General features: G+C 55.8%; 2 pseudogenes; both read right to left on the bottom strand.

The window, feature by feature from the left end:
• Window positions 1–12791: 12791 nt before the first annotated feature.
• LOC144961519 (large subunit ribosomal RNA) lies at window positions 12792–16456 on the bottom strand (annotated as a pseudogene).
• Window positions 16457–16785: 329 nt separating this feature from the next.
• LOC144961518 (5.8S ribosomal RNA) lies at window positions 16786–16943 on the bottom strand (annotated as a pseudogene).
• Between the last annotated feature and the right edge of the window lie 2152 nt (window positions 16944–19095).

Raw genomic sequence — 19095 nt, 5'->3', positions numbered from 1 at the left:
GGGGGTACATAGGCGGTAGGTCTTCGGGCGCGACAGTGAAATACCGCTCCCCCCGGGGGCCTCCACTTACCCGGGAGGGGGACTCGCGCTCTGCAGGTGGAGGCGTACGAGGTTCAGACGTCAAGCCGCCGTCGCGTCGGCTCGGGGAGTCCCGACCCCCCCGACGCGGTCCAGGCGCGCCCCGCCGGGACACCCCGGGAGGGGATTTTGTGGGGGTACACTTCAAAGGCAGCGAAGGTGCCCCAAAGGGCGGCTCACGAGGAGGGAAAACCTCGCTAAGAAAAAGGGGCAAATGCCTGCTCGACCAGGATTTTCAGTACGAATACGGCCGGAAACGTGGCCTACGACCTTTGACTTGGGGTTTTTCCCCAACGAGAGGGTCAGAAAAGTTACCAAGGAAAACGGCGGGGGGGGCCAAGCTCTAGCGACGTCGCTGTTTGATCTTCGATGTGGGCTCTTCCATCAGGCGAAGCAAATTCCCAAGTGTCGTTGTTCACCCCCCAAAAGGGGAACGTGACGGGTTTAACCGTCGTGAGACAGGAGTTTTATCCTACTGATGAAGGCCCTTTCCCACGGTAACTTCCAGTACAGGGGAACGTATTTCGGACCCGGTTCGCGCGTCCGTCTCAGGCCGAGGGCGCCGGGCACCCCCGTGGGAGTACACTGAACGCCTCAAGTGGGAACCCCCCGGTGAAAAGGGGTGAGCTTAGCTAGGCCCGAGCGTGCAGGCAACATTAAGCCGGCAACCCTCGGTTCGTCGGCTAGTGCCGGGGACCGGCCCGCTCGTCACGCGCGCTAGATTTTGTGGTGGCGGGCTGGGTCGGTATCATCCACGTCCGTTAGGGGCAAAATTCGCTTTGCGGACCACATGTATTCCGTCGGGGTTTTGTAAGCGTTAGAGCTGTCCTGCGGCGATCCGTTGAGACTAAGCCCCGGACGCTGAGATTTTCCCTCCAGCAGGGTTTGTCTCGGCCACCTTTCCACCCGGCACGCACGGCCCGGCCGATCGGCCAGCCTTCGAGTCCTTGCTCTGCTCGGCTCGGCATGCTGGGGGTGCGGCGCGCGGCGGCGGCGGTGCGAGATGTCATAACACGTATAAATACATTTACTTACTTTACTTTACTTCTTCTTCAAAGTTCTATCCCCTAGAATTTGGGAGAATTTTTTTTCTCTCCACCTGTCCAAGGCACTAATCCGTCCAGAGGCACTAATCCGTCCAGAGGCACTAGTCCGTCCAGAGGCACTAATCCGTCCAGAGGCACTAATCCGTCCAGAGGCACTTTAGTTTTCCTTCTTTGCTGTCTGCGAAGTAGAATTCGCCAACTGCATTTTTTTTTTTTTTTTTTTTTTTCAATTTTGTTTTTTCCTTCCTGTCAGTCCCTTAATAGGCTTCTGCGAAGCGGAATTCGCCAACTGCATTTATTTAGTCCCTTAATAGACTTCTGAGAAGGGGGAATTCGCCATTGTCCCTTAATAGGCTTCTGAGAACGGAATTCGCCACTGCTTTTTTCATTTAAAAAAGCCCCCTTTAAAGGCTTCTGCGAACGGAATTCCCCAAACTCATTTCATTTGGGGTCCCTTTTTAATACTTCTGCGAAGGGAATTCGCCAACCCATTTTTTTTGCCCTTTTACCAGTTTCTCGAAGGGGAAATTCCCAACTGAAAATTTTACATCCCTTAATAATTCTGAGAAGGGGAATTCCCAACTCATTTTATTTGCCTTTTTAACATTTCTGCGAAGCAATTCCCAACTGCATTTTTTTTGCCCCTTTAATACTTCTCGAAGGGGATTCGCCAACGTAATTTTTTTTTTTTTTTAATTTCCTTTTTTTTTTTTTCATAATTTTTCTTTTTTTTTTTTCGCGCCCCCTTAATACCCTGCAAGGGGGAATTCCCAACTATATTTAAACATATCGGGCCCCCTCCCCCTAGTTTTTTTTTTGCCATTAAAAATTTTTTTTTTTTTTTTTTAAATTTGGGTCACCCTTTGACATTGACCCCTGCGAACGAAATTCGCCAACCATTTGTAGCATCGTGCGCTCGCTATTTTGAGCATTCGCGCATTTTCTCCTCCTCCCTCTCCTCTCTCTCCTCTCTCTCCCCCCCCCCCCCCCCCCCCCCCCCTCTCTCTCTCTCTCCTCTCCTCTTCTCTCTTTTCCCCTCTCTTTTTTTTTTTTTTTTTTTTTTCCCGTTTCCTACTCGCCTTTGCGAAGCAAAATTTTCGCCAACTTATTTTTTTTAATTTATTTTTTTTTTTTTTTAATTTTTGGGGGGTTTTTTTGTTTTTGTTTCTTTTCCCCCTTAATAGGCTTCGCGAAGCGGAATTCCCCAAACTGCACTTAAAATTGGGTCGCAAAGGGGACTCTCAACTTTTCTCACTTTCACCGACCAAAGGGAAACATAAGAAGTTTTTCCCGTTCGTTCTTCGTGTCCCGCTCTGCAGGGTTAAAGTGTGCTTTTGGGCTAGCCGTTTAAAGCGCTTTGACCATTGCCTGGCTCGCCATAGTTGATACTCAAGAAAGTTCTTTACTCGCATCTCTCCCGTAATCAATTAAAACGAATACCCCGTAAAAATTTTTCCCCTCCGCCCTGCCCTCCACGCAAGGTTGCTTTTGGCGTAACGCTTTTTAAAGCGCTTGGACACAAATGCCCCCCCCCGCGGGCCAATTGGGTACTCGTAAAAGTTCCCCCCGCTTCCCTCCCCGAAATCAAGTAAAACAATACCGGCCCCGGATAGTTTTTTTCCCGTTTTCTTTCCCCTCTGCCGCAATTTGCTGTTGGCTGTAGACGCGTTGTAAAGCGCTTGGACTCATGCCGGCTCGCGCAAATTTGATATTCGATAGAAAGTTCTTACTCGCATTCCTCCCCTAATCAGATGAAAAAACAAAATTCCGGGCCTGATATTTTTCTCCGTCCGCTTCCCGTCTGCCCCTAATTTGCTTGGCGTAACGCGTGTAAAGCCTTTGGCACGTTTGCCGGGCTGGGCGCATATTTGGTACCGATTAAGGTTTTTTAAACTCCCCTTTCTCTCCCCTAATAAATTTGAAAACCCGAATACCGCCGGAATTTTGTCTCCGTCCTGTCGTGCCCCCCCTAGAGTGTCCTGTTTTGGCGCCGTTTAAAAGCGCTTTGGCCGATTCCCGGGCTCGGCGCTAGTTGAGTATCGATAAAAGGTATTTACTCGCATTCTCTCCCCGTAATCAAGTACAACAATACCGGCCGTGAGATTGTTTTCTCCGTCCGGGTCGTGTCCCGCTCTGCACGCTAAGTGTTGCTGTGGCTTAGACGCGTTGTAAGCGCTTTGAGCACGATTGCCTGGCTCGCGCTCGAGTTGAGTACTCGATAAAAAGCCTCTTTACTCACATCCCCACATAATAACAATAATAAATAATATAATAAAATAATAATAATAATAATTATAATAATAATAAATAATAATAATAAAAATAATAATTTATACGTCTTGGTTCGAACCTCGTGTTCGCGCATACTTTAACAGAGTTTGGCCCACGGCCCGCCAAACCGTGCCGGGGTTCAAATCCCGGTTTGGAGCTTTATTCATACGATTTTATCGCCTCGTCGTTTCGGAGCTTTACCGCACGGGCTCCACTGGGTAAGAAGCTCTCGCTACGGCCGAGAAGGCCTCTAGCGCGGACCGCCCGCGGAACCCTCGAGGGCCGAGGGAAAAAACTGGTCGCGCGCTATTCCTCTACGGAGCGAATTTGAATGAATACCCCGATCACCACCTATGACGCACTGGGACCTTCCCCATTGCCGACCGTTTTGAACTTCGGGGCCCTTCCCGTTAGGGCCTGTATCTCGCTTGGCGGAGTGTTAAACGCGGTTCCCGCACTTCCCTAGAGTCCGGCCGATCGACGACTCGGCTCGATCGAGTTTGGCCCACGGGCGGGTCCAACCGTGCCGGGTTCAAATCCCGGTGGAGCTTATTCCTTACGAGTTTATCGCCTCGTCCGATCGAGGCTTTACCGCACGGGCGTCCCTGGCAAGAAGGCTCTCGCTACGGCCGAGAAGGACTCTAGCGCCGGACGCTCCCGCGGTAAAGCCCTCCGAGGGCCGAGGAAAAAACTTTGGTCGAGCGCATTTCCTCTACGGAGCGAATTGAAGAAATTAATACCCACCACCTATGATCGCACCGGGACCTTCCCCATTGCCGACCGGTTTTGAACTTCGGGGCCCTTCCCGTTAGGGCCTCTGAATCGGCTTGGCGGAGTGTTAAAACGCGTTCCCGCTACTTCGCTAGATCGGCATCGAAGACGCGGCGCGATCGGATTGGCCACGCCGCCAACCCTGCCGGGGTTCTAATCCCGTTTGGACTTATTCATACGATTTTTATCGCCTCGTCGATTCGAGGCTTTACCGCCATCGGCGTCCCTGGGGTAAAGCTATCGCTACGGCCGAGAAGGACTCTAGCGCCGACGCTTCCCGCGTAAGCCCTCCGAGGCCGAGGAAATAAACATTGTCCGAGGCGCAATTTCCCTCTACGGATCGAATTTTGAATGAAAAATCCCACCACCTATGAATCGCACCTGTACCTCCCCATTGCCGACCGTTTTTGAACTGTCGGCCCCCCGTTAGGGCCCTGTACTCGCTTGGCGGAGTGTTAAATAAACGCGTTCCCGCTACTTCCTAGCAGTCGGCGATCGACGAACTCCGGGCTTCGATCGAGTTGGCCCACGGCCGCCACCGGCCGGGGTTCAATCCCGGTTTGGAGCTTTAATTCATACGATTTTTTATCGCCTCGTGATTTTCGAGGCTTTACCGCTCGGGCCTCCCTGGGAAGAACCCGCTACGGCCGAGAAGGACTCTACGCCGGCGCTCCCGCCGGTAAGCCTCGAGGGCCGAGGGAATAAACTTTGTCGAGCGCATTTCCTCATACGGAGCGAATTTGAATGAAATAAACGCCACCACCTATGATCGCACCTGTGGGGGACCCTCCCCATTGTCCGACCGTTTTGAACTTCGGCCCTTCCCGTTAGCCCTGTACCGCTTTGCGGAGTGTGTAAAGCGCGTTCCGCTACTCGCTAAGTCGGCGATCGACGACTCGCTCGATCGAGTTGGCCCACGGGCCGCCAACCTGCCGGGGTCAAATCCCGATTTGGGAGCTTAATTCATACATTTTTACGCCTCGTCGATTCGAGGGCTTTACCGCACGGGCGTCCCTGGAAGAGCTCTCGCAAACGGCCGAGAAGGACTCTAGCGCCGGGACGTCCCGCGTAAGCCCTCCGAGGGCCGAGAAAAAACTTGGTCCGACCATTTCCTCTACGGAGCGAATTTGAATGAAATAAACCAACCACCTTGATCGCACCTGGACCTCCCCATTTGCCGACCGTTTTGATCTTCGGGCCCTTCAGTTAGGCCCTGTACTCGTCGGAAGACCGGTTACGCGGCGTTAAACGCGTTCCCGCTACTTCGCTAGAGTAGTGCGATGGGAAATTCGGGCTGGTCGGAGGTCGGCTCGGGTTTTGCCATACGTGCCTGGCGAATCTGAATTTGCACCAAAAAAATTTTTTTTGTTAGTAGTCCGCAAGAGGTAAAGGGCTACCTTACCAGGTTTGGACCGTATAAGTAGGGAAGGCGGTCGTCGGTCGGAAAATTGCAATTGAAGCAAGGCGAGCCGAAAGGCGCGCGGTGGCCACTGGTACACGCCACGGTCACCAGCGCCTGGACGAGCGTGGTCGGAGAGTTCCGGAGTCGGACCCTTAGCTCCGCGTAGAGGACCTATAGTCGTTGAGCGCGAGCGGTCCGGCGTCGAGCAGTACGACCCAGCAGCGAAAAGGCCGAAGGTAACGTTTTGTGCGTAGAGGCGAGAAGGGCCGTCGGCGAAGGCGTCCGAGCGCTGGGAGTTCTCGCGTCTGGGCTTCGGTCGTCGGCGCCCGAGCCTCCGTCCCACGGGTCCGTCCCGCCGGTTGGAAATGGATACGCTACCATTTGATCCTTGCCTTCAGTATCCTTTATGCTTTGTCTTGAGGGTTAACCATGCACCCTATGCCACCCTACACAGAAGGGGAAGCCGCGAACTGCTCAGTTATCGGCGATAATACCGGTGGGCGATGTTTGCCGACACCTGTAGAATCCCAGAGCTAATACGTGCAACACGAGTCCCTCCTCCTAACGGTTACCTCCGCGGGGTGGGGGGGGAGGGCGCATTTTATTAGGATACTTGACCGGCGGCGGTGTTAACGCCGCCCCCAGGGCTGAGGTCGAACTCTGGTATGGTGACGACCGTGGTAGCGGCCGTGCCGTTTGCGCAGCCGTCCATTTTGGGGGGGGGGGGGGGGGGGGGGGGGGGGGGGTATATAAAAAAAATAAAAAATGATATATATTTTTTATATATTATATAATATATATAAAATAATATATATATATAGGGGGGGGTATATAATTGGGGGGTTTGGGGGGGGGTTGGGGGTTTTTTCAATAAGTGTTAGCCAGCTTGACATCCGCTCTACTTCTCATCGGAGAGTGGAAAAGTAAGATGCTCTGACCGGGCAGACTAAATTTAGGGGTACGCGAGCAATCGGGCACCCGCTAACAGCGTCGCACATAACCAAGGTCGCCTCACCTGCGGCGGCTTTAACCACCCGCCGCCGTCAAGATCCGAATAAATCGCCCTCTCCACGCGAGGTAACCCCGTTGAGGAAGACTCGTGTGTCACATTAGCTCTGGGATTCCTACTGGTCCGGACAAACACGCCACCCCGTGTATATCGCCGAATATCCTAGGCAGATTCGCGCTTCCCTGCTGTGTAGGGGAGGCATAGGCGGGCATCCGCTTAACCCTCAAGACAAGGCATAAGACTACAGGCAGAGTCAACCTGGTAGCGAGCCATTCAACCCGGCGGACGGACCCGCTGGGACAGGAGGCTCGGGCGCCGACGACCGAAGCCCAGACGCCGAGAACTCCCAGCGCTTCGACTCCTTCGCCGACGCCCTTCTCTCTCTATACCGCACAAACGTTCACCCCTCTCGGCCTCCCCTCTCGCTGCTGGTCGGACCTGCTCCGACCGCCCTGACACGCTCGCGGCTCACACGAAAACTCTAGGTCCTCTCCGAGGAGGCTTAACCTGGGACCGACTCCGGACTCTCCGACCACCGCTCGTCCAGGCCTGGTTGACCGTGGGTGTACCAGAGGCCCACCGCGCGCCTTTCGCTCGCCTTGCTTCAATTGCAATTTGTCCGACGACGACCGCCTTTCCCTACTATAACTCACAAACCCCTGGTAAGGTAGGCCCTTTTTCCTCTTTGCGGACTACTAAAAAAAAAAAAAATTTTTGGCAAATTCAGTTCGACCCAGGCACGTATGGCAAACACAGCCCGACCCCTCCGAACAGCCCAATTTTTCCCATCGCACTACTCCTAGCGAAGTAGCGAACGCGTTTAACGCCGCGTAAACGGTCTTTCCGAGCGAGTACAGGCCCCGAACGAGAAGGCCCCGAAGTTCAAAACCGTCGCATGTTGGGGGAGGGGGGGGAGGGGGGGGAGGTCCCAGGTGCGATCATAGTGGTGGTTTATTTCATTCAAAATTCGCTCCGTAGAGGAAATGCGCTCGACCAAAGTATTTTTCCCTCGCCTCGAGGCTTAACCGCGGAGCGGTCCCGCGCTAGAGTCCTTCTCGGCCGTAGCGAAAGCTTCTTACCCCAGGGACCCCGTGCGGTAAAGCCGCGAAGCACCGAGCGATAAAATCGTATGAATAAAGCTCCCAAACGGATTTGAACCCCGTCAGGGTTGCAGCCCGGGCCAATCTCGATCGAGCCCGAGTGCCGTCGATCGCCCGACTCTAGCGAAGTAGCGGAACGCGGTTAACACCTCCCGCCAAGCGAGACAGGGCCCCTAACGGGAAGGCCCCCCGAAGTCAAAACCGGTCGGCAATGGGGAGTCCCAGGTGCGATCATAGTTGTGGGTTTTTTCATTTCAAATTCCGCTCAGTAGAGAAATGCGCTCGACCAATCAGTTTTTTCCCTCGCCCTCGGAGGGCTTACCGACGCGGAGCGTCCCGGCGCTAGAGTCCTCTCGCCGTAGCGAAGCTTCTTACCCAGGACGCCCGTGCGGTAAAAGCTCGAATCGAGGGGGGGGGGGAAGAAAAGGGGGGGAAGGGAGGCGATAAACGCGTATAATAAAGCTCCCAAACCCGGATTGAACCCCGGCACGGTTGCCTCCCGTGGCCAACTCGATCGAGCCCGAGTCGTCGATCGCCCGACTCTAAGAAGATAGCGAACGCGTTTAACACTCCGCCAAGCGAGTAAAGCCCAAACGGGAAGGGCCCCGAAGTTTTCAAAACCGGTCGGCAATGGGGAGTCCAGGTGCGATTCATATGTGTGGGTTTTTTTCATTCAAATTCGCTCCGTAGAAGGAAATGCGCTCGACCAAAGTTTTTTTTCCCTCGGCCCTCGGAGGCTTACCGCGGGAGCGTCCCGGCGCTAGAGTCCTTCTCGGCCCCGTAGCATAGCTTCTTACCCCAGGGACGCCCGTGCGGTAAAGCCTCGAATCGACGAGGCGATAAATCGTAAATGAAAATAAAGCTCCTACACCGGATTTGAACCTGCAGGGTTGGCCGGCCCGGGGGCCAACTCGATCGAGCCCGAGTCGTCGTCGCCCGACTTTTGCGAAGTAGGGGGAAACGCGTTTTAACACTCGCGCCAAGCGAGTACAGGGCCTAAACGGAAGGCCCCGAAGTCAAAACCCGGGTCGCATGGGGAGGTCCCAGTGCGATCATAGTGGTGGGTTTATTCATTCAAATTCCGTAGGGAAATGCCTTCGACCAAGTTTTTCCCTCGCCCTCGGAGGGCTTACCGCGGGAGCGTCCCGCGCTAGGGGTCCTTCTCGGCCGTCGAACTTCTTACCCCAGGGACGCCCGTGGCGGTAAAGCCTCGAATCGACGAGGCGATAAAATCGTATGATAAAGCTCCCAAACCAAAAAATTTTTGAACCCCGGCAGGGGGCCCGGGCGGGGCCAAACCCTCGATCGAGCCCGAGTCGTCAAATCGCCCCGCTCAAGCAAGTACGGGAACGCGTTTAACACTCCGCCAAGCGAGTACGGGGCCCAACGGGAAGGCCCCGAAGTTCAAAACCGGTCGGCAATGGGAGGCCCCGGTGCGACTCATAGGTGGTGGTTTATTTCCATTCAATTTCGCTCTCGAAGGAAACCCTCGACCAAAGTTTTTTCCCTCGGGCCTCGGGGGCTTACCGCGGGAGCGTCCCGGCGCTAGAGTCCTTTTTCGCCCGTAGCGAGAGCTTTCTTACCATCCCAGGACGCCCTGCGGTAAAGCCTCGAATGACGGGCGATAAAATCGATAAAATAAAGCGCCCAAACCGGGATTTAAACCCCGGCACGGTTTGGCCGCCCGTGGGCCAAAACTCTGTAAAGATGCGCGAACGAGGATCGAACCCAAGCCCTTTATAAATTATTATAATTTATTATATTATTATATTATTATTATTATTATTATTATATTATTATTATTATTATTGTTATTTTTGGTGAGTGAGTAAAGAGCGTTTATCGAGTACTCAACTATGCGCCGACCAGAAAACGTGCTCAAGCGCTTTACAACGCGTCTACACCCCAACAGCAACACTTAGGGGGGCCAGAGCGGGACACGCCCAGGACGAGAAACACTTCTCACGGCCAGGTATTCGTTTTTACATCTGATTACGGGGAGAGAATGCGAGTAAAAAACTTCTATCGAGTACTCAACTATGCCCCCGACCAGCAATCGTGCCAAGCGTTTACAACGCGTCAAACACCCCAACGCAACACTCTAAACGTGCAGATGCGGGACACACAGGACGGAGAAAACACTATCACGCCAGTATTTCGTTTTAAAATCTGATTACGGGGAGAGAATGCAGTAAAAAACCCTTCTATCGAGTACTCAACTATGGCGCGAGCCAGGCAATCGTGCGCAAAGCAAAGCGCTTTACAAACGCGGCTACACCAACAGCAACACTTTATCGTGCAGAGCGGGACAACAAACAGACGGAGAAACACTACTCACGGCCAGTATTCTTTTTACATCTGATTACGGAAAATGCAGTAAAGGAACCATCTATCGATACTACACTATGCGCCGAGCCAGGCCATCTGCTCAAGAGCGCTTTACAACGCGGCCCAACAGCCAACAGCAACACTTGAGCGTCGAGCGGGACCGACAGACGGAGAAAACACTACTCACGGCCAGGAAATTCGTTTTACATCTGATTACGGGAGAGAATGCGATAAAGACCTTTTATCCGAGTACTCAACTATGCGCCGACCGGCAATCGTGCCCCAAAGCGTTTTACAACGCGTCAACACCAACACAACCTTAGCGTGCAGAGCGGGACCCGCCCGACGGAGAAAACACTACTCACGACGGCCGGGTATTCGTTTTACTCGATAGGGGAAAAGAATGCGAGTAAAGAACCTTCTATCGAGAAACCAAACTATGCGCCGAGCCATGCATATCGTCTCAAAGCCTTACAACGCGTCTACAGCCAACAGCAACATTTAAACGTGAAAGCGGGACACGACAGGACGGAGAAAACCCTACTCACGGCCCAGTATTCGTTTTACATCTGATTACGGGGAGAAAAAGGGCGAGTAAAGAACCTTTCTATCGATACTCACTATGCCCGAGCCAGTCAATCGTCCCTCAAAGCCTTTACAACGCGTCTACCCCCCACAAACCCCAAACGTGCAGAGGGGGACAGACAGGACGGAAAATCAAAAACTCAGGGCCAGTTTTTTCTTTTTTACATCTGATTACGGGAAGAATGCGAAGTAAAGAACTTTCTATCGAGTACTCAACTATCGCCGAGCCAGGCAATCGCTAAAAAGCTTTAACAACGCGTACTACAGCCAACAGAAAACACTTAGCGTCAGAGCGGGGACACGACAGAGGGAAAAAACACTACTCACGCCAGGTATTCTTTTTTACATCGATTAGGGGGAAAATTTGCGAGTAAAGACCTTTTTCTATCGAGTACTCAACTATCGCCGAGCCAGGCAATCGTGCCCAAACGCTTTACAAACGCGTCCAAACAGCCAACAGCCACCGTTAGCGTCCCGAGCGGGACACGACAGGACGGAGAAAAACACTACCCCACGCCAGGTATTCGTTTAAACACTGATTTACGGGGAAGAATGCAGAAAAGGGAACCTTTCTATCGAGTCCTAAACTATGCCCCGAGCAGGCAGATCGTGCCCCCAGCGCTTTAAACAACGCGTCTACAGCCAACAGCAACACTCAACGTCAGAGCGGGACACGACAGAACAGAACGAGAAAACACTACTACTATTTTTCCTTCTGAGTACGGTGAAGCTGAGCACAAAGTTAAGTTACCGTAGCGACCGAAATTTTAAAAAGATGCAGTTTGGCGAATTCCGCTTCGCAGAAGCCTATTAAGGCAGAAAAGAAAACATAAACAAACATCCCCCCAAATCTTAAAAAAATAAATTAATTAATATAAAAAAAAGTAACGTTGGCGAATTCTGTCTGCTTCGAAAGGCGAGTATGGAATCGAAAAAAAAATAAAAAAAAAAAGAGAGAGAGAGAGAGAGAGAGAGAGAGAGAAGGAGAGAGAGAGAGAGAGAGAGAGAGAGAGAGAGAGAGAGAAGAGAAGCGAGAGAGAAAGAAAATTCGCGCAATGTCAACAGTAGCGCAGCGCAGAAATGTACTAAAAGCAGTTGGCGAAGCGCTTCGCAGAGGTCAATGTCAATGAGTGACCCAAAGTAAAAAAAAAAAAATAAATTTAAATGCGCAAAAACGAAAACTAGCGCAGCGACCCAGATATGTTTTAAAATAGATTGGCGGAATTCCGCTTCTCTGAAGCCTATAAGGACCGAAAAAAATAAAGAAAAATTATGAAAAAAAAAAAAAGGAATAAAAATAAAAAAAAAATACCGTTGGGCGAATCCCGCTTCGCAGAACCTATTAAGGGACAAAATTAAATGCAGTTGGCGAATTCCGCTTCGCAAGAAGCCCTGTTAAAGACAAAATAAAATCAGTTGGCGATTCCGATTCTCAAAGTCTATTAAGGGACTGAATAAAAATGCAGTTGCGAATTCCGCTTCGCAGAATGCCTGGTAAAGGACAAAATAAAATGCTGTTGGCGAATTCCGTTCGCAGAAGCCTATTAAGGGACTAAATGAAATGCAGTTGCGAATTCCCGCTTCGCCAGAAGCCTAATAAGGGACTAAATGAAATGCAGTTGGCGATTCCGCCTCTCAAAGCCCTCCCCTTATATTTTTTTAAGGACAATGGCGAAATCCCGCTTCTCAGAAGTCTATGTAAGGGACTAATAAAATGCAGTTGGCGAATTCCGCTTCGCAGAAGCCTATTAAGGGACGGACAGGAAGGAAAAAAACAAAATTGAAAAAAAAAAAAAAAAAAAAAAAAAAAATGCAGTCGGGCGAATTCTACTTCGCAGACAGCAAAGAAGGAAAACTAAAAAGTGCCTCTGGAACGGATTTAGTGCCTCTGGACGGATTATGGCCCTGGACGGACTAGTGCCTCTGGACGGAATAGGCCTCTGGCCGGATTAGTGCCTCTTGGTACTAGTGGAGAGAAAAACAAATTCTCCAAGTTCTAGAGATAGAACTTTGAAGAAGAAGTAAAGTGTAAATAAAGGAAATGGTATTTTATACGTGTTATGACACTCTCAGCACACCGACGCCGCCGCGCGCCGCACCGCCAGCATGCCGGCCGAGCAGAGCAAGGTCTCGAAGGCTGTCCGATCGCCCGGGCCGTGCCGTGCCCGGGTGAAAGGTGGCCAGACAAACCCCGCTGGAGGGAAAATCTCAGCGTCCGGGCCTTAGTCCGCAACGGATCGCCGTACCAGGACAGCTCTAACGCTTTACAACACCCCGACGGAAACATGTGGTCCGCATCGCGATTTCTGCCCCTAACGGACGTGGATGAGACCGACCCACCCCGCGCACCACAGATTCTAGCGCGCGTGACGAGCGGCCGTCACGGCAACTAGCCGACGAACCCGAGGGTTGCCGGCCTTAATGTTGCCTGCACGCTCAGGCCCTAACTAAGCTCACCCTTGCCACCGGGCCGGGGTTCCGACTTAGAGCGTTCAGGTCGTACTCCCACGGACTAGCTGGCGCCATCGCCTGACGACCGGACGCGCGAACCAAGGTCCGCGGAACTCACCGTTTCCTCGCGTAACTGAGCAAGATACCGAGAAGTGGCAAGGGACGCTTTCAATCAGTAGGATAAAACGAACCTGTCTCACGACGGGTCATAACCCAGCTCACGTTCCCTGTTGGCGGGTGAGACAATCCGACCACTTGGCGAAGTTCTGCTTCGCCCAATGATCGGAAGAGCCCGACATCGAAAGGACAATCGAGCGACGTCGCTATGAACCTTGGCCCGCCACAAGCCAGTTATCCCTTGGGGGGGTGGGGGGGTTAAAAAACTTTTTCTGACCACCTCTCCTTGAAACTCCCAACGTCGAAAGGATCGATAGGCCACGCTTTCACGGCCAGTATTCGTACTGAAAATCCTGGCGAGCAGAAGCAATTGCCCTTTTGCTCTACGCGAGGTTTCCGTCCTCGCTGAGCCCCCGCCTTGGACACCTTTCGCTGCGCGTTAGAGAATGTACCGCCCAGGCCAACTCCCCGTCCGAGGGCTTGCCCCGGCAGGGTCGCTGTCGCCGTCGTGACCGCGTCGGGGGGAGTCGTGGACTTCCCCGAGCCCGACGCGACGGGCGGCTTTGACGTCCTGAACCTCGGACGCCTCCTACCTGCAAGAAGGCGCCGAGTCCCCACTCCTCGGTAAGTGAGGTCCCGCGGGGGTAGCGTATTTCCCTGTCGCGCCCGAAGACCCCTACCGCCATGCTCACCCCCCCCTCCCCGATAGGACTAATCAAGCCGACAGGGTTTTTTTCCCCCGGGTTTCCCCAAGCCTTTCCCCTTGCGGTTTTCCCGGGGCTAATGGGGAAACGGGTTTTTTCCCCATTCCGTGCGCTCGCTAATTAGACACGAGCTTTGGCTCCCCTTAGAGAGCTATTACCCCCCGCCTTTTACCCCGCGTTTATGCACTTTTCCCATTTGACATTCTACACTGGCAGAAATCCGTCCCGTAAACACCCTTTTCGGCGCGAGACGCCTGTTTTAAAGACAGTGGGTTTCCCTGCCCCGGACATTTCGAGACGCGGATCGAGGCGCGCGGGCCCCCCCACCATCCGCCCCGCGGGGGGCGCACCAGCGGGGCCGCCGCCGGGGCCCCCAGGGGTTTTCCGCGCGACGCTCCCCCCCTCGGAGTGTCCCCTCAGGTGCGGCTTTTTCTGCCCGCCCCCCAGCCCGACCGCCCGCCCCCAGACACCTTCTCCCAAGTAGGGTATATTTTGCCGATTTTCCCTTCCTACATTACCCGTGGGACCAGACGCTAACCTAGGAAAGACCCGCGGACAAGTACGGCCGGGGAAACGAGTTGCGTGCCCCGCGGGGTTTTTTTCCGCCCCGTGAGCCCCCGGGGGCGCTGCCTACGGCGAGCTTTCGGCCTGGCCACCCCTTTTCCCGTCGACCCGATTCCGGGCAAACCAGCCCTTAAAAAGAAAACGGCCCCCCCGTGCCCACGGCAGCGCCCCCTTCGGTCGGCTCGCCCCCGGGCCCCCCACCCCGGGAACGTATCGCGACGGGGGGGGCCTTTCTTCCCCGCCCTTTTTTCCAGCGAACCTTCTTTCCCTTTGGGCCCTCGAGGGATTTGCGGCCCGGGGCGGCGCCCTTGGCCCCCGCCCGGCGCGTTTTTTTTCTACCCGCTTCAAAAGGGGAGCTAACCCCCCCCTTAGGACCGACCCCCCCCACTACATGCCGTTCCCCGGAACCATTCCCCAAATTCGGCCTTGAAAAGTACTCTCCGTTCAATAGCTACCCCACCAGATTTCCACCCGCGGCGGCTCCGAACGGGCGCTCCCGGACTTTCCGCCACCGCGGCGCACCCCTACTCCCCCGGGCCTGCCCGGGGGGGAAGTCGCCCCCCCCTCCCCCCGGCGGGGCCCGGTGGGTCAGCGCAGCGCCACCTTTTTCGGGGCCGGGGTCGGTTCGGCAGTGAGTTGTTACACCTCCTTGGCGGATTCGGCTTTCCTGCCACCCCCGCGGTCTAAACCCACCCACACCTTTTAGCTTTCCCCTGAGCGCCCCCGTTTTTTACCACAACCGGGGGTTTTTGTTCATCCCGCAGCCCCCATTTTTGCTTTTCCAAAAATGGCCCACCGGGACCCGTGTTCAGGCCCCGGCCCCGTGCGAGGCGGTCTGCGCTCACCCTGGAAAGTTTGAGGAGGACGAGCGGTTTCGCCCCCATTCCTCCAACCCTTTCCCTTTACGATTTAAAACGTTCCGTCGGGACCGCACCTGAGGGGGAACCGGAGGGAACCCATAAGGTTTCGGGTCTTTCCCCCACGCCCAAGTCGGGCGGGCGATTTGCACTCAGAGTCGCTTCGGCCGCCCCAGAGTTTCCCCCGGGTTTGCCTGCCCAGGTAGATCCCACTATCGGGTCCCGACCCTGCACTCCAAAGCTCCCCCGGGCCGTCAACGCGGCGACCGCCGGGCCGGGGGTGGCCCGGGGGCTCGGGAGCCCCGAGAGATCCCGCCCTCGGGCCCCCGGGCCTCTCGCCCCAAATTGCGCCGGGGGTTTATGAAAAAAACCGCGGCTCGCACAGCGGGACCCGTCCGTGTTTCAAGACGGGTCGGGCAGGTCGGAAAAACGCTGCGCACCTTTCGACGGGCCGAGCCGCCCCGGGGCCGAACCCCCCGGGGCGAACCGCCGCCGTTTTGCCGCGGCACCACGGGCCCCCAATACGCCGCCCGGCCAACCCGGGGCCCCCCCCCCCGATCCGCAGGGCCGTCGACCCGCTAGGCGCGCGGACGAGAACGGCCGTGCGTGGCAGCGGAGACCGCCGTGGTGGGGGCACGCGCCCGAACCCCCGAACTCGAAGGCGTCCCCCGTCCGGGGCGCCTCCGCGGGGGCACGGGCGACCAGCCGCCACGGCGACCGTCGCCCTCGGCTCAGCCAGTTTACCCCCTTGTCGGTTTCACGCGCTTGCAACCCTCTCTTCAGAGTTCTTTTCAACTTTTCCCTCACAGTACTTGTTCGCTATCGGTACTCGCGCAGGTACTTAGCCTTAGGTGGTGAGTTTACCACCCGCTTCGGCAGCACCTCCAAGCAATCCGGACTTCCGGGGTCGAGCGGCGGAGGGAGCGCCGCCCGGCAAGGGCTGGCACCCGCTCTGGGCAAGCACGCTCGAGAGAAGACTCGCGCGCGCTCCACCCGATCCCGCTCGACACCGACCCGACGCTACAGCTCCCCGCGGGCACGGCCCAGGGGGGATTCAAGCGCTGGGGCTCTTCCCGCTTTTCACTCGCCGTTTACTGGGAGTCCCCGTTGTTTCTTTTCCCGCCTTACTGAAATGCGTTAGTTTCGGGCGGTACCCTCGCCGATATGAGGTCGGCAGATCGCCCCATGCCGTCGGTTCGCCGCGCGTCGTTATACTTATTCCCGCATACCCCCAACGAAGCCCTCGCTCGCGTGTTACATCGGAGCAGTGCCCTAGCGAGATTGAGAAGAAGCAGCCGATCGCTGCGTGCTTCCCCGTCCCTTCGGTGCCGTCTTATTCGTCGTCCCCCGCCCATACCCAGAGGCCGTGGGACAACGTCCTCCCGTGGTCAGACGGGATCCCTCGATCTACGGCCGCCAGTCGGACGAGGACCCACCGTACGGCACGTCGCGCCGCTCAGTCCCCCAGATAAGACCGGTTACGGGCACGTCCCGTAGGGGCCCGACCCACATACGGACGTGCCGGTTACTTACGCCCACGGCCGCAATCTTGCGGTCAAAATACGTCGATGTTCCAATGAGGCAGCTGCAGTTCACACGACTCAATACGGCTGCCGCACTCTTCTCGTCGCGCGCGCCGAGTGATCCACCGCCAAATGTTGTATTTATTGTCTCTCGCTTAAGGGCCAAACGACGACAAAGGTGGGGGGGGGCTAGCTGCGCGCGCGGTTACTCGCGCGCACCGCCGCCGCCCCGTTTATTCGGCCTGACCGCTCCCCGGCCAGGGAGCAGCCCGGCCTCACCGACAGTGTTTTTTTAACCCTTCACACCGTCGGCGCGCTGGGGCAAAACGAAATCGGACGTGATCCTACCGAAGTTCACCTACGGTAACCTTGTTACGAACGTTTTACCGCTCTCGGGGCCGCGCAGTTCGGCGACATCGCGACGACTGCGATTTCAGGAGCCAACTCCCGTCTCGCCGGCCACTCCGGGCCCGGGCTGCCGCCGTCCCACCGAAGGTACGACGGCGGTGTGTACAAAGGGCAGGGACGTAGCGGCCACGGTGCTGACCCGTGGGACTACGTGGCATCCGAGTTCACGGCCCAACTCGAGGAAGACCGACCCGGACACAAGACTCCCTCGCGCACGTCTACACCGCGCCGGCTGGCGCCCACCACTGTAGCACACGTGCAGCCCAGGACTCTTAAGGGCCTCACAAGACCTGTGATGGCTCCATCTCGTACGCACTGCCGAGGTCAATCCCTGCGGACCGGCCTGCGCGACGGCGGGCCGGGCACCGCCCTCTCCCTGAGTGGGAAGACCGACCCCGACCCGAGAGCCGAAACGCGTACCCAACCCGTGAGGCCGGACCCCTCTTGACCGCCGTATTGTTTTATCCCGCCGGGCAGAGTCTCGCCCGTTATCGAATGAACCAGACGGATCGCTCCCACGGGCGAGCAACGGCCATGCACCACCACCCACCGAATCCAATGAAAGAGCCTCAGTCTTCAATCCACGCGTGTCCGAACCTGTAAGCTTTTCCCCGTGTTGATCAAATGAAGCCGCAGGCTACCAACTCCTGGTGGTGCCCTTCCGTCCATCCTTTAAGTTTCAGCCTTGGCGACCGTAACACCCCCCGAGCCCCAGGCACTCTGATTTCGCCTCCGGGGCCTCCCGAGGCTTCCCCACAGGGGACGTCCCCGCGTACCCGGTCGGCATGGGTTACTGTCGGAACGACCGCGGCACCTGAATCGATTCGGTTTTCCCTCCTCTTTCGTTTCATGATCAACGAAGGCGATCTTGGCCGGCTTCGCTCTGTCGTCCCCCCGCGATCGTCGGATTCCACCCCTCCCGCGGTAGTACGCCCGCCCCCCGACGTCTCTATAACCTCGCCCACCGCCCCCACGGAGAACCGTCCCGTGGGTTACATGCGGGCGGTGGCGTCATCACCTCGTTTCCGAGCAAAAGCTGGTGGCGAGCACGACCTGCTTTGAGCACTCCAATTGATTCAGGGAGAACACGCCCGTACCTTAGTGTCGGCCCCGATACCCACTACCAAGCCGACACGGCTTAAGACGGAAAAGAGACTAAAACCGGACCGGCAGCGACGGGGGGCAAGCGATCCCGGCGAGATCCGTCGCGAGGTCCGGTTTTGCGGCAACCGAAGCACGCTTGCTCCATCCCCAAAACCACGACGACGGTGCATAATTCGCCGGGGGCAACGTCACCCGCGGTTTTGTCGCTGCCCGTCACCCCAGAGATCCAACTACGAGCGTTTTAAAAACGCAAGCAACTACAACATACGCCACGGAGCTGGAATTACCGCGCAGCTGGCACGCAGGCTTACCCTCCGATAGTCATCAACGGCAACGTGTTTTGTCTTACGCTCAAACCGACCGCTAGGCTCGCATGCGAGCCCAGCCCGACATTTAGCTTTCACTAGCCATCACCGTGCGGATGGTAATTTGCGCGCCCTGCTGCCACCCATAAGCGTGGTAGCCGTCTCGCAGCTCCTCTCCGGATCGAACCCTGATCCTCCTCCCCCGTAGCCACACGGGGGGCTCTGTGCCCGGGCCGTCTAAAATTTGTTGGACGGCGAGCACACGGGCCAAACGCCGCTAACAGCGGTCGTCACATACCCAGATTCGCCTCAGCCTGCGGGCGGCGTTTAACCACCCGCCGCCGGTCAAGATCCTAAAAAATGCGGCCCTCTCCCCGCGTAGGTAACCCCGTTAGGAGGAGGACTCGTGTTGCACGTATTAGCTCTGGGATCCTACAGGTGTCCGACAAACATCGCCACCCCGTGTAAGTAC

This window comes from Berghia stephanieae, unplaced genomic scaffold, assembly GCF_034508935.2.
Source record: "Berghia stephanieae isolate SIO BIC M18660-M18661 unplaced genomic scaffold, UCSD_Bste_1.3 scaffold279, whole genome shotgun sequence".
Classification (NCBI taxonomy): Eukaryota; Metazoa; Mollusca; class Gastropoda; order Nudibranchia; family Aeolidiidae; genus Berghia; species Berghia stephanieae.
The sequence above is the reverse complement of the archived record's forward strand: the minus strand, read 5'-3'. Positions and strand labels throughout refer to the sequence as shown.